Here is a 13,705-nt window from a genome sequence, read left to right on the forward strand (position 1 = left end):
ACACACACACACACACACACACACACACACACACACACACACACATCCAAATAGTGGTACCTTGAGTATTTGGAGCAACATGGACAACCTGTCAGAGGGCTCACCTAAAGAAAACTAATTTTCCATTCTCAGTGTCTATGGACTTTCTATACTACTTCAACTTGGGGGCAGAGCTTTTTGATCCCCCCACCCCTTTCATGTTGGGATTTTGAGTGGCAAGGTATTGTGAAGGACTTGTGTAAGCAACTGCACCGTTCAGAGTTCATGGGCATCACATCCCTGGCATAGCCAGAAGGCACTACTTTGTAATACTTCTCTTGGTTCTCTGGCTCTATAATCTTTGGACCACCTCTTCTATGGTGCTCGCTGACCCTTGATTACTGACTATTTTTGTCTTCACACTATCTGGTTCAAGAACCTTGCAGTATCTTTGTAGTAGTTTTCTTTTTCTTTTCTTTTCTTTTCTTTTCTTTTCTTTTCTTTTCTTTTCTTTTCTTTTCTTTCTTTTCTTTCTTTCTTTTTTTTTTTTCAGCTCTCAGCTTTCTAACTTGACAAGCTCTCCACCATTCGTACTAAATTAGCTTTCCCTAATGACATTCACTAACTCCCTTCCTACTCTGTCATCTCAGTCGAAAATGGTTCCCAGTTTGCACTTCAGGTTCAGTCTGAATCTTTCTCTCCTTCCCCATTTCTCTTCCCCACTTTCTTAATCTACTGTGCTCCAAAGTGAGCCCTGAGGCTAATGGAACGGCACTCATGCTCTGACCTCTGAATGGGACACCCAACTTCTTCCTTTCCCTTCCTTCACACTCCTCTTTTTTCCCCTTTCCACATATGTTTCTCAAGATACAGGGAATTTTGATATCTGAGGCCACTGGTGGCTCATCTGTCCTTGTTTCCTTTACAGCCCTGTAGTGGCTGGTTCTGTGTGTCAATTTAACACAAACTGGAGTTATCACAGAGAAAGGAGCCTCCCTTAAGGAAATGTCTTCATGAGATCCAGCTGTAAGGCATTTTCTCAATTAGTAATCAAGGGCGGGAGGGCCCATTGTAGGTGGTGCCATCCCTGGGCTAGTAGTCCTGGGTTCTATAGGAAATCGAGCTGAGCAAGCCTGTGGAAGCAAGCCAGTAAATAATATCCCTCCATGGCTCTTGTATCAGCTCCTGCCTCCAAGTTCCTGCCCTGTGTGAGTTCCGGTCTTGATTTCCTTTGGTGATGACCACCACTGTGGAAGTGTAAGCAGAATAAATCCTTTTCTTCCCAACTTGCTTTTTGGTCATGTTTTGGGCAGGAGTAGAAACGCTAAGACAATTCCCTACCCCAAGCCTTGTACCAGGGACGCTGGCCAGTTTTGTTGTACCACATCCTATCTTCCAGCTCTTTGAAGTGAATGTCTATGAGCAGTGTCTCTTTTGATTACCTGATTACTCAGCAACACATGGGAACTTTTCTCTCAACTTTAAGCAGGGTGACAAAGCTTCATTATTACAGAACTCAAATATACTTAAAATACCAATTATAATAAAAATGTAGTGCTTATTTTATTACAGTAATTGAACATATTTTACTGCACATGTAGACCTTCAAGACTTTCAAGGTTTTTGTTTTGTTGGCTTGGACTTTTTATATATAAATAGTTTCAGGTAGGCATGACACTGTCCCCTCTGATTAGTTCAGTTTCTCCCTCGGAGGTAACTAATAGGCTCCGCGAAGACGAGGAAGAGGAAGAAAGATACTCTAGAATCAAAAGAGGTTGTGAGTTTTTCAGCTGACGTCTTGAGTGATGTTGAGGTAAGACGTTTAGTCTCCCTGAGCAACAGCTCTCTCTCCTGAAAACGGAAGTCTAACATGTAAACCTATATGGGTGTCATGGGAAATAATGGTGGTATTGTTGCAAATGTCCTGGAGATTACAGGAGCTCTCCAAATGTTTATTAATATTAGGGGAGGCACCCTGTTCAGGCATACCTTTATTATGTCTTGGTAGCTGCCCTAAAAGTGCTTTTCATAAAATGTGTGACTCTCTGTGTGACTCATTTATAAGTCTGTTTGTCTCTCATCTTACAGTCAGCAGGGACTTCCTCCTCCTTCTCTTCCTCTTCCTCCTCTTCCTCCTCCCCCTCATGTGTCTCCTTTTCCTTCTTTCTCTTCCCCTTCCTCCTCCTCTCCATCCTCATGTCCTTAAGAATCTTGTTGGTATTTTTCATTAAATTGATAAGATAATGGATCTTGTTATCACATTTTCATACATAGATATTAATGTAACTCTCATCTTCTCCCCTAGAGAAGAATTCATTTTTCAGTGTTTGCAGCCTGATTCTTGTAGCAGCATGTTCAAGCGTTATGGCTGAAATATCAGATTCAGCTGTTGATTTTAACCTTGACTTTTAACTAAACACACACACACACACACACACACACACACACAGGCACACAAACACATTCACACATAGACACACACATGTGCTCACACATACACACACACCACTTTATCTATACTTTTCTCTGCCCTTTCTTTCACCTTTTCTTCCTTTTGTTCATTTTCATTTGTTTTCCCTCCCCCCTTTCTTCCTCTCTGCTACTAACTCCCCTACCTTCCTCATACCTTCCTCATCTCTCTATTATTTCTTTTCTTCTTCCAGAAGTTTGTAATGGTCAAATCGGAAAATGTTCTCTGTCTGAGCCTGAAATGCCTGAAAAACCTCTTCATTGCTCACAGAGATAGACTGGTCAGTAGAATATATTCAATTACATGTTATCAGGTTCAAAAATAAACTATAATTAATTCTATATTAACTATAGAATTAATGTATTATCTGCTTCAAATACTTGGACCAAAGCCCGTTTCCCATGTATTTCACAGTCCAGAGAGTGATCGCTTTCCTATGCTTTGGGACTCACCTAATTGGACCAGAGCCCTCTCTGAGTTCACATAAAGACCCTTTTTTCCAGGATGGCTTCAAAGGATAGTTCTCCTGTTTTTCAAATGCCCACAGTTTATGGATCATTGACCTGATAACACACCACCAAATGCTCTAGATGTTTTTAAGTTTTTTTCATGCACACAGCTTCACCCAGAGCTCTCCCAACTGGGATCTCAACAACTTAAATTATTTTATTTTCATTTAAGATGTAATATAATATTTCATCTTTCCTTGAAAGATATAAATTATAAGTAAGTGAGAACCCCTGGGAAATAGTAAATTAATTTCTATCTATATCCAATTAGAAACACATGTTCATAGGCCCCTGAAACTGCAATGAAAGGTAATAACACAACTTACAAAGTATTACAGATTGATGTTATTCTTGGTAGATCAAAGTCCATTTTAAAATCAGGTATCTTTTGTTCTCTCTCTCTCTCTCTCTCTCTCTCTCTCTCTCTCTCTCTCTCTCTNTGTGTGTGTGTGTGTGTGTGTGTGTGTGTTTGTGTGTGCAGTGTTTGTACATGTACTACATTTTCCAGAAGGGATTTTGTTAGCACTTGTTTTAGCAAATGTACCCACATTTCATATGAATGAGCAGAATCTAGCTGTCTACATTTCTAAGGTTACAGTCTTCATAAAAACATGTCTTCCATTGGTTGACACAATACATAATACAGGGAATATTCTGAGACAAGGCCTAGAATTTGACTCCCCCCTCATCACATCTACTAGGACAATTGTCTTCTTCATTTCAGGGTAAAGATCTCTATGCCACTGGTGCAGATGAGACCATACGATGTGCTCCTCTGTGTCCATGGGAGTACTGCCACCCACCACTCTCTCCAAGTCATGTTGTGAACTCACACTTTCATGACAAACCTTCTGAGTAACTCAGAGGTCCAATTAAGACCAGTGATCTGACACATAATTTTCCACTTACGCTCCTGTAGCTCAGAACTGCCTGGGCCCTGACTCTTGTGGAAATAGCAGAGATTCACTTGTGTTAAATATTCACTCTATTTTCTGACTAAAAGCTAATATATTTCAGAATAGGTCCAGCTAGGTGTCTTCTCTATAAGCCTGTCCCCTTTGAAGCATTCTGTCTTCCATGGGATCATTACATACTAACAGGAGAAAGACTGAAGAGATTTTTACCCCCCCCCCTGAATAGGCTGGACTAATGCAATTTTAGACCCAACGGAAGTGGTGAAGCCTTGAATGGTACGTCTTTGAATTGCACCTACCCAATCTATTTTTTTTTTCATCAAGGGCTCATAAGCACCCCAACAGCCATGACCTTTTCCCTACTTCTGCGTTTAACCCCCAGTGGTCTTTATTATTTTTTTCTGTTCAACAAATGTGAATGTCCAGCTCTTTCGACTCCTTCCATCCCCAGACAATTTAGAGTTGACGCTAATAAAATGTTTTGCAACGTACAGCATGAAGTCGTTAAAGACTCTGTCAGATAATTGATAAAAAGAACAGTGTAACCAGCTCTTCGTGGCCACTGGCACAAAGTTCATACACCGATCCTTGTAAAAATCATACCTCAATCTCCTTTAACCAGCTGGTGTGAGGATACCATCCACCAGCAAAGGGATGGAGATGTCAATCTCTGATCCTCTTTACTGACAGCTGGTACTGCTGGAGGATGGCCCAGGTTGTAACTAGAGCTTGGATGCTAAGCTACAGAGAGAAGCCCTTTTCACTATATTCCCTGCCCAGAACCACAGCGATACTCTGACCTATTTTCACACAATAATCATGGCCATGATTGTGACTAACTGCATATATTTCCTGATTAGGCTTCTGAGCAAGACTAAGAAGGCAGTTGCCCAAGGGATTTGCCTCCTCAGACATTCTTCCTTACTAAGTTCACCCTGGTTCCATAATGGCTTTTCATGAAATGTTAGTGTAGATACAGGCATAAAGCATAGGCTAGTCTTTCTAAAGCCATCTGGGTAGGTACCTTCTCTAGAAATTATAGTTTTAAACCTCCAGCAGAGGTTGAAATTTGGAAGCTGTTTTAATTCATTGGTTGAACTTGACTCAATGAAATCACATCATGGCTAGCTTGACTAAATAAAATTTTCCTTGACATCAGTTAGCCTAAAAATAAGACAATAACTTATAAACTATCTTTCTTTTCTTGTTAATGAAACCTAACATTAAGCTCTTTAGCTGTAATAAATTTACAATACCTGCCTTACTCTTAGAAATGCTATTTACAAGACAAAATAAGAATACATGGTCACTCTGCTTATCTTTAAGCCTAAAGTCATACTTTAAATAGAGCAGCATACAACATTACCAGAACAATCAACTCCCACTGTTAATGGAGTCAGTCAGATGTTTCCCAGTAACCAGAAAGCTGCATGGAGCAGCAGCTTACACAAGCATACCACAGCGACGATGGAACATGCGATCAGATATACAAGAATCTTTCACCTCACAGGTATCCAATGAGGCTTCATAGTAAGAACAGATCTCCAGGCAGGTGGGTGGGTTAGGGTTAAATATGGCCTCTTGTTTGACTATCAGGAGTCTCAAGAAGTTGATATTTGGGGCTAGGATCATGGCTCAACTGGCAAAGTGCTTACCATACAAGTATAAGGATCTAAGTTTGATCCCCAGACATTTAAAAAAAAATGCCAGGGTCACAGGCTTGGGCCTGTTTTCCAACAGCAGGGAAGATAACAGGAGGAGCCTGGGGCTGACTTGGCTAGCCTCTACTAAGTCAGTGAGCTCCAGGATCATTGGGAGATTCTGTGTGTAAAACAGTGACTGGGGAACACACCGGACATAGACCTCGGGTATACCTATGTACATACACACACTTGCAGGTGTACTGACCTCTGTCCTACGCATACACACAAGAGAAATTGATATTTTCCTAATCCAGGAACTCACTTGAATTCTTTGAGGGTTTGCTTCAGATTTTAAAACTATATTTTCTGGACTAATCACAAATAGAGGATTATTTGTATGAATATTGTCTGATTATTTGTATGAATATTAACTCTACCACTATCACACCTAGTATATTTTATGTGTGAACCCTCTCCAGTACAATGCATATTTCTAGCACTACAGAAAGAAATGTGAATTATCAGCATTCATCCTTTGAGCAGTGTAAAATAACTCTCGGATCACAGCACTAAACACTCACTATTCTGGCCTGTACACTGGCTTGCTGGAAAATTCATGCTATCACATTTGACATACCCATTCTCTCAGGTGAAATACTCTGCGAAAGCTCTATAATTCATTACGTTGCTGAATAATTAGATCATCTTCTTGTACAAGGCTACATTTTAAATGGCCATTTTAACTCTATAAATTAGAATTGGACTGAGAATAAAAGGGGTCTTGAAGAGAAACTAAGGAGTCACTTACTATGAAATAACGGCTATATAATCTCATACTATGAAGACTCAGTCTCAAAAGGCATGCATAGAATTTCTACTATTGGTGAGTAAGGTCTTAAAATGTTTCAACTGAAAAGTATTCTATAGAAACGAAATTTACCTACTACGGTGCATTTTTACTTTGGAGGGTGAGGCAGAAAGGAAGAATAAATTTAGAAACCAATAGTTACCCCATCAACAAACAGAAAGGATGGTTTTCCAAATGTTATGGAGAGAAGATGAAGTCAGACAAAGGATTAAACCTTACCTCCCATGTCCCGAACTTTGCAGTGATAACTTTGTGGAGCTGATGTTGTTGCAGAGACCACCTTACATACGATCTTGCAGTCTTCCTTGAGTATTCAAGGCAGAAAACAGAGCCAGCCTAGAAGGCAAGTGGGTGTCCCGATGTCTGCTGGCCTGGCCGGCTATGTCTTTCTTCCTTTTCAGCTCCTCTGAACTACAGTGGGTTTGCCATTCTGGAAGACCTGCTTTTGAAGTATTAATCTCATCAACATCTTGTTCTCCTTCATTCGTCAAGTGATATGTGAGGACCAGAGTGTGTTTTCATTGGAGGATTTGCTTCTTACTGAGTGGCCGGATAACCCATCCCAGTTCTCTGGTTCGAGCCATTGGATAAGCGTGCATCTTGTGGGCATGAATGTTCTGCTTGGCCTCCCTTCCCACCACATTGTTTCCTCCTTCCCCCCTTCTCTTTACACATTACTGAGAGGTTAAATTTTTACAAATCATATGTTCATAAGACATTTTTTTTTGTCTTCAAATTGATAGAAGATAAGGAGGACTCATAACCTGGCCTTTCAGGGTGGAAAACTCCATTGGAGATCTTGAATGCCAGTACATGAACATGCTTGATCATAGATTTCAGGTGGGAAAAAACGTTTTAAAAGACCAAAGAAACTGAATACACACACACACACACACACACACACACACACACACACACACTTAAAAATAATAAAGATAGATTTTCTAAAGGCCAAAGAAAACCTCCCAGTGGGATCTGGCACCTTGATTTTGAGAGGACCTGGGTGAAGCTGTGAACTGTAGTTACTTTATAATTGAAGCATCTTATACTCAGAAGCTTAGAATATCACTTTGCCACTTTCATGTCATCTTCATGATCATTATCTAAAAACGTCTTTATTACTCAACACCAACTTGGACAAATTTGCTGCGAGCACAGGAAGAAACTAAACTAAGAAACTCAGCATTCACTATTCCTTTTGAACATCAAGGAATTGTTCCCTAGATTTACCTGAAATCTTGAACTTTATTTTGAAGACCTGTTATCAGCTATGACTTTATCCTAAAGATCAACTGTCTTTAAACCTCAGTATCCACTCCTCACCTTTGGAAATGGAATTGTTTTCCCAATAGTTTGGCAAGCTGTCCTTTGGGCTTTTGCTATATCTATAGCAACTGCACTGTTGTGGAGACTTGTAAATAAGCAAGGCTTTGGAGACTGGGCACATATGAGAGATACATTTTAACAATACACATTTCAGTATCTTTGTTTAAACTAGCAACAGTAGTTTATTAAAAGTCACAATGGAATTCCCCATGGCTCTGATTAAAGAGAAGTCTGTTTTCTTAAATTTAATATATACATAGGGGAAAATAAATGAATTCAGTATATGGCCAATTTGATTTGATCTTACCTTTTTGTATTTAAGAATTTCCCAAGTGATAGTTCAATAGTAAACACATCTTGAAAAGAATTGTGTGGTCTCAACTAGCAAAGGAAGGTGGCCTGATTATCCTGGGTACATTTCCTACTTTTTTCTAGGTTGTCATGTCCATTTTGAAGGTTTCTCTTTTCAAAGGAATTCTATGATTTCATGAAGCCTTTTATCTATTCTTAACATTCCAGTGAAACTGACAGAAGAAAGAACACCAAATATTTTATAAGTGAGGATGAATAGGGAAAATAATGTCTAGTTATGTTGAATTTAATTCAACATTTCCTTTGAGTCAATAATCTACTTACTGAAAGAAATCTTGGCCCTTCAGACAAATTAGTGATTTGAGGTCTGGCACATGTATATAATGTTCTAAGCAACTCTCACACTTCCAGAAAGTAAGGAAAGAAGGAAAGGAGGAAGAGAGAAAGGAAGGGAAGGAGAAAAGAGAAAAATAAGAAAGGGAGAGAGGAAAAGTCAGTTTAAAACACACACACACACACACACACACACACACACACACACCAATATAAGATGGGTATTTCAAAAATACATCAAGAGCTCCCAATTGTCATAGCTGGAAAAATTTGGCAAGCAAAATGAAGTAGATTGTGGGAAATCCATTGGTACATAATGATATAAAGAAATGACTAAATAGTGAACTGTTTTGGCGAGTGTACACTAATATTAATTGGGATGTGCCTTGCTTGGATAAATGGTTCTGTCTTCTGGGATTTAGTTTTCTTGACTGGTAAATGAAGAAACCTCATGGTAGAGGACAAGTTCATATTTAATATCTCTTCAAACTCAAACAAAATAGACTGCAATAACCTCACACTTTAAAATAAATAATAAAAATTCAATATTAATAAAACAAAGAAAATCTACAGGCATGAGCAGAGACTGAAGTTCCATGGTACCAGTGAGATGGATAAGGCAACATGAAATGGTTGAGTTGGGCCTTTAAATAGATATATAGGAGTTACTGACTGGGCTATGACTGTCCTCCCTGTTTGTCACAGTCCAACATCAACTTTAAGGTTCTTAATCAGAGCTAGGACTCAGGATAGCCAGTAGATATAGGCACTGGGAATGTAGTTGTCACTTCTGCGATAGAGAAGCAGCCCCTAAATTGCTAAGATAAGCCTTTCTGTCAGTGCAGACAACCAGGAGCCATAGAGTGAGGTGTTTACAGAGTGGTCTTCAAAGAAGGGAGCACAAGGGAAACTCCATAGGAAATGAAGAAAACCTTAAAGATGGGTCAATTCTTATAGAAGGAAATCCAAATAGTGGGGAAGCCTGAAAAGAAGTTGTAGGTTCATTCTGTGTTTCCACTTCTCATTGGATCCTTCAGGATATAACAGATGAAAGTGGGAAATTCAACAGCAAGTTAAATACTAGTCTGGTATAACCAAAGCCTGAGAAAACACAAGGTAGAGAGAACTGAAGTAATTCCCCCCAGGATAAAGAAAGATGCAGTGATGGAGAAAAACTAGAAAAGAAAAGTTAAGCATTTATGGGAACCAACATGTGTTTAATAAGAAGAAAAATAAATAACTAACAAGGAAGGAAGGGCTGGAGAGGTAATGGCTGTTATTCTCCAGCATTTAAGCAATAGGAGGTTTCAACGAGAGACAATGTGCACAGACAATAGAGGGAAGAAGAATGAGCCCACACATGGATGTAACAATGGCAAAAAGCCTGTAAGTCCCACCAGATGAGACAGTTGTTCAAAGAGTACAGCAATCATGGTGACAGCCCATTTGTCACTAATCAAAGACCTTGTTCAAAGCCCTGTAGGAAAATAACTGTGAACAGACACGTCTGTGCACTTCAGAAAATGTGAAATGAAGTATTTATAGGCATTGAAGGACTGAGTTCAGCACTCAGATCTTTGCTAAAGGAACTATTGAAGGGTCTAAACCACGAAGAAAAATTCACAGTTAAGGAGTAGGATTTGAAAACATTGAGAAAGAAAAGACACTAGATATGGTGTGTATAAAAATATACAGGTGTTTATGATTAATAGGCAAATAAAGGGACTTCCTTTTAATTTTGAAAACTTGTCAGCATTGAAATTTGAGATGAAACAGCACTAACTAAGGAAAGGGGCATCTCAGGAGTGTGGAGTGTATTGAGGAAGGGCTTTCATCGCGTACATGTTTAAGAATTAATAATGGATAGAAGTATCAAAAATTATAGATAGTCTCTAAAAGGCCAGACATAAAATGCGTAACTTACAAATGAGAATAAGAAGGAAAGGGCCAAAAGAAAATTATATTAATCAGATAAAGTCTAAACAATTTTCAAGATAATAATTTATGTCTACTTTGGACACATATTATTTAAAAATTTAAAACCCTAGTCAGATATTATGATATATACATACCATGCATACATGTGAGCAACTCTGTGGAATATTTTCAATAGTTTGAGAAAGTCAAATTTACTAATTTCATGATTGTGTTTCAATACTAGGCAAAGGGTCCAATAAAACTACAACTTTGTAACATCTGCATTACTTATTAAAACAGTGATAAGATAAACACAGTAAAATATCCATGCTGATGAAATAAGAAAGATGGGGGCCCGGTTATTATACTTTTCTTTGGATTCCTTCTGGCTTTCTATTTTTAATAAACTGTGTTTGGGGGCAGGGTTATTTCTTCCATGTCTAACTATACATACATTCTACTGTGCCCCCTAAGTGCTAGGGAGCTACCGGTAAAGCCTGGATCAGCAACAAGCTTTTCTATGGCCTGTGGTTCTTTCCTTTGCACCAGGCTATCTAGCGTTCTAGTTACAATCAATGCTAGTCATTCCCTGGGGCGGAAGAGTTTGAAAAGTTCCTACAGTCTCTTGGTTTTCATTTTTCTTTGACTCTCAGTGCTTAGGTTGTACCAATTTACCCTGGAGAGGTTCTTCAGAGCCTTAATTGAGAACCACAAAAGATAGGAAGATCTTTAAGTGAGTAGCCCTGAATAATTTCCCTGTGCGGTAGCTCTTCGGAATTTCATTTTCAACATGAATGGTCACACTTCAAGCAATGAATGAGACGCATTGTTCAGGGGGAAATGACGCACTCATCTCTGTAGAGCTGCTGAGAGTCCCAGAGCCACTTAAGAGTGCGTCAGCATTTTCATCAGAAACCCCTCGGTGAGAAGGGTGGGGGTGGGGTGGGGAGTGCCCGGAGGCTGCCTCCGGAACTGATTTGCTGAGTCATGGCTAAGCAGAAGCAACCCACGAAAAACAAACTTAGGCCTCCTCTGGCAAGAACAACTCTCCTTTTGACCTCGTTTTGACCCCTGATGTGTTCCTTGTTGGAGTCTTGTTTCCCCGCTTATGAAACTTTCTAATTATCCGTCTTCATCAATAGGCTTTTACTTCTCTTACTGGGTCACTCTTGTTCTCAGTGACTGGATAAAACATTACGGTAGGGAGAAGGTCCTATTGATCCTGCAGCTCCTTATATATTGATCTGACTGCTGCACACCACAGGTTCTGAAATAGAGTAACCGAATGTGAAAGGTGACCAATAATCTAAGATTTAATCATAATTTTACGTATAATGAAAACTTCGGGGCACTGATTCACTCCCAAGCTGAAGAGTTGGCTGGAGCAGATAGCAGTTTGACAGTCTCTTTTCTGCTTTTATTTTCTCTTTCTAGAATGCATATCTGATGAAGGATAAAAGGTATATGACACACATACATCTGTGAACTTACGTTGTTCGGCCATGGAATGCTATTTGCTGTAGGTGTCTGAAACCAGTTCATAACTAAGGATTAGCCCAGGCCTAGCCCATGTTGATCTTAGAGAAATTCTTCTCCATCAGCACTTCCTGTCCTTGCAGCTTCTGAACTCTTAGTATTTAGTACTTACTGAGCTCTTCTGAACTCTTAGTATTTAGTACTTACTGAGCTCTTATTGAAATGGCTTCTTGGTCCATGAGCTATTCCAAGGGCATCTTACTAGCCTTGCAAATCATGGCGCTCCAGGAAAGCCGGCTCTGTGTCAGGTATGAAGCACTTGGAGAAGACAGCCAGGAGCCGACAAGGCACTGGAGAATTAGCTCCACACTGGTCGCCTGCTTTTAACCCATAGCACCAGAGTAACACTCCTGGGGTGGGGCTCCTCCAAAGCTACCGCGTTGTTTAATTGGGTTAAATCACAAAGTAAGCCCAGATGATCTACAATAGCAGTCCTCTCAGACCTGGGAAACAAGAACTTAAAAATCTTAAAAATGCTCCCTAATATGACCTTAAAGTAGATTTTGGCTTAGCAGGAAAACCTAACTGATGCTCGTCAGTTATCATACACCTTACATCAGTGCAACATTTCCTCTACCACTTTGTAAACTCACAGCTTGACAGTGCAAATAACTTTTATCTCAATAGTTTCAAAACTCTAAAACTGAAGTTCACAAAAAGGAACATTGTACATTGCAACCTAGGACATACTATATATTTATATTCTCAGATACTCCTTACTGCACATATATGCACATATATACATATATATATATATATATGTATATATGTATATGTATATGTATATGTATATGTATATATATATATATATATATATATATACACAGAAGTCAAATGATGAACAAATCATATGACATATTATACATTAAAGATTGCAAGGATCCCAGCAGAAAACCTCTAAACTTAGGAACACTTCCAGAAAAGTGGCATGAATATATATATATATTCATGACACTCTTTATTGCATATATGCATGTGTATCTGCCAATTTGCGTATGTGTGAGTATATGCATATGCAGCTGCCCACATGTGTGCCTGCGAGTGGAATCTGGAGGTGGTTGATGCCTTTGGCTGTTCATTGGTCACGGTCCAGCTCATCTGATCAAGGAAGAATGGCCTCTTGCTGACTTAGGAGATCATTTAAACTGGTCTGGCTCGCTAGATTTCAACAGAGATTTCATATCTTCACCTACAAAAATTAATCAGAAGAGATGAAGAAGGACACTTCATTCTGATCAAGGGAACAATCAACCAATAAGACACTGCAATCCTAAACATATATATAACAAACTCAGGAACCCACAATGTCATCAAAAGCATATCACTGGACTTCCAGAGGCAGGCTAACTCCAACACACCAATAATAGATGATTTTGATACCTGAATTTTTCCACTGGACAGGCCATCAAACAAACAAACAAATAAAAATAAACAGAGAAACATTAGAGTGATATGATATCAGAGATCAAAGGACCTAACAGATACCTACAGAATGGTTCACACAAACACCACAGAACACACATTCTTCTGGGTAGTCTATGGGGGTTTCTGTAAAATAGACTACATCGTGGGACACAAAGCAAATCTCAATAATTACAGGAAAATTAAGCAACTAGTTACAATGCAATCAAGCTCAAAATCACAGAAAAAAAAAAGACCCTTTTAAAATGACTCAAATGTTGGAAGTTTAAGCAACACACTACTGAATGATGAATGGGTCAAAGAAAAAGATCAAGAAGGAAAAATTAAGTAAATGAGAATGTAAGAGAGTGTGGCAAAGCTCTGGAGGACATGGGGAGCTGAGGGGACTCAGAGCACAAAGTCCCTACGTTAAAAACCAGAAAGAGTGCAAATAAATAACATAATATTGTGCCTCAAGTGTTCAGAAAAGCCAAGAA

General features: G+C 39.2%; 1 protein-coding gene across 1 annotated transcript in view; it reads right to left on the reverse strand.

The window, feature by feature from the left end:
- Slc14a2 (solute carrier family 14 member 2) overlaps window positions 1–6,850 on the reverse strand; it is a 438,498-nt gene extending 431,648 nt beyond the window's left edge. Inside the window, exon 1 of the mRNA XM_021214198.1 lies at window positions 6,603–6,850. The gene's annotated coding sequence lies outside the window, so the exon portion shown is untranslated. The remainder of the gene's footprint in view (window positions 1–6,602) is intronic.
- Window positions 6,851–13,705: the final 6,855 nt, after the last annotated feature.

This window comes from Mus pahari, chromosome 15, assembly GCF_900095145.1.
Source record: "Mus pahari chromosome 15, PAHARI_EIJ_v1.1, whole genome shotgun sequence".
In the NCBI taxonomy this organism is placed as follows: Eukaryota; Metazoa; Chordata; class Mammalia; order Rodentia; family Muridae; genus Mus; species Mus pahari.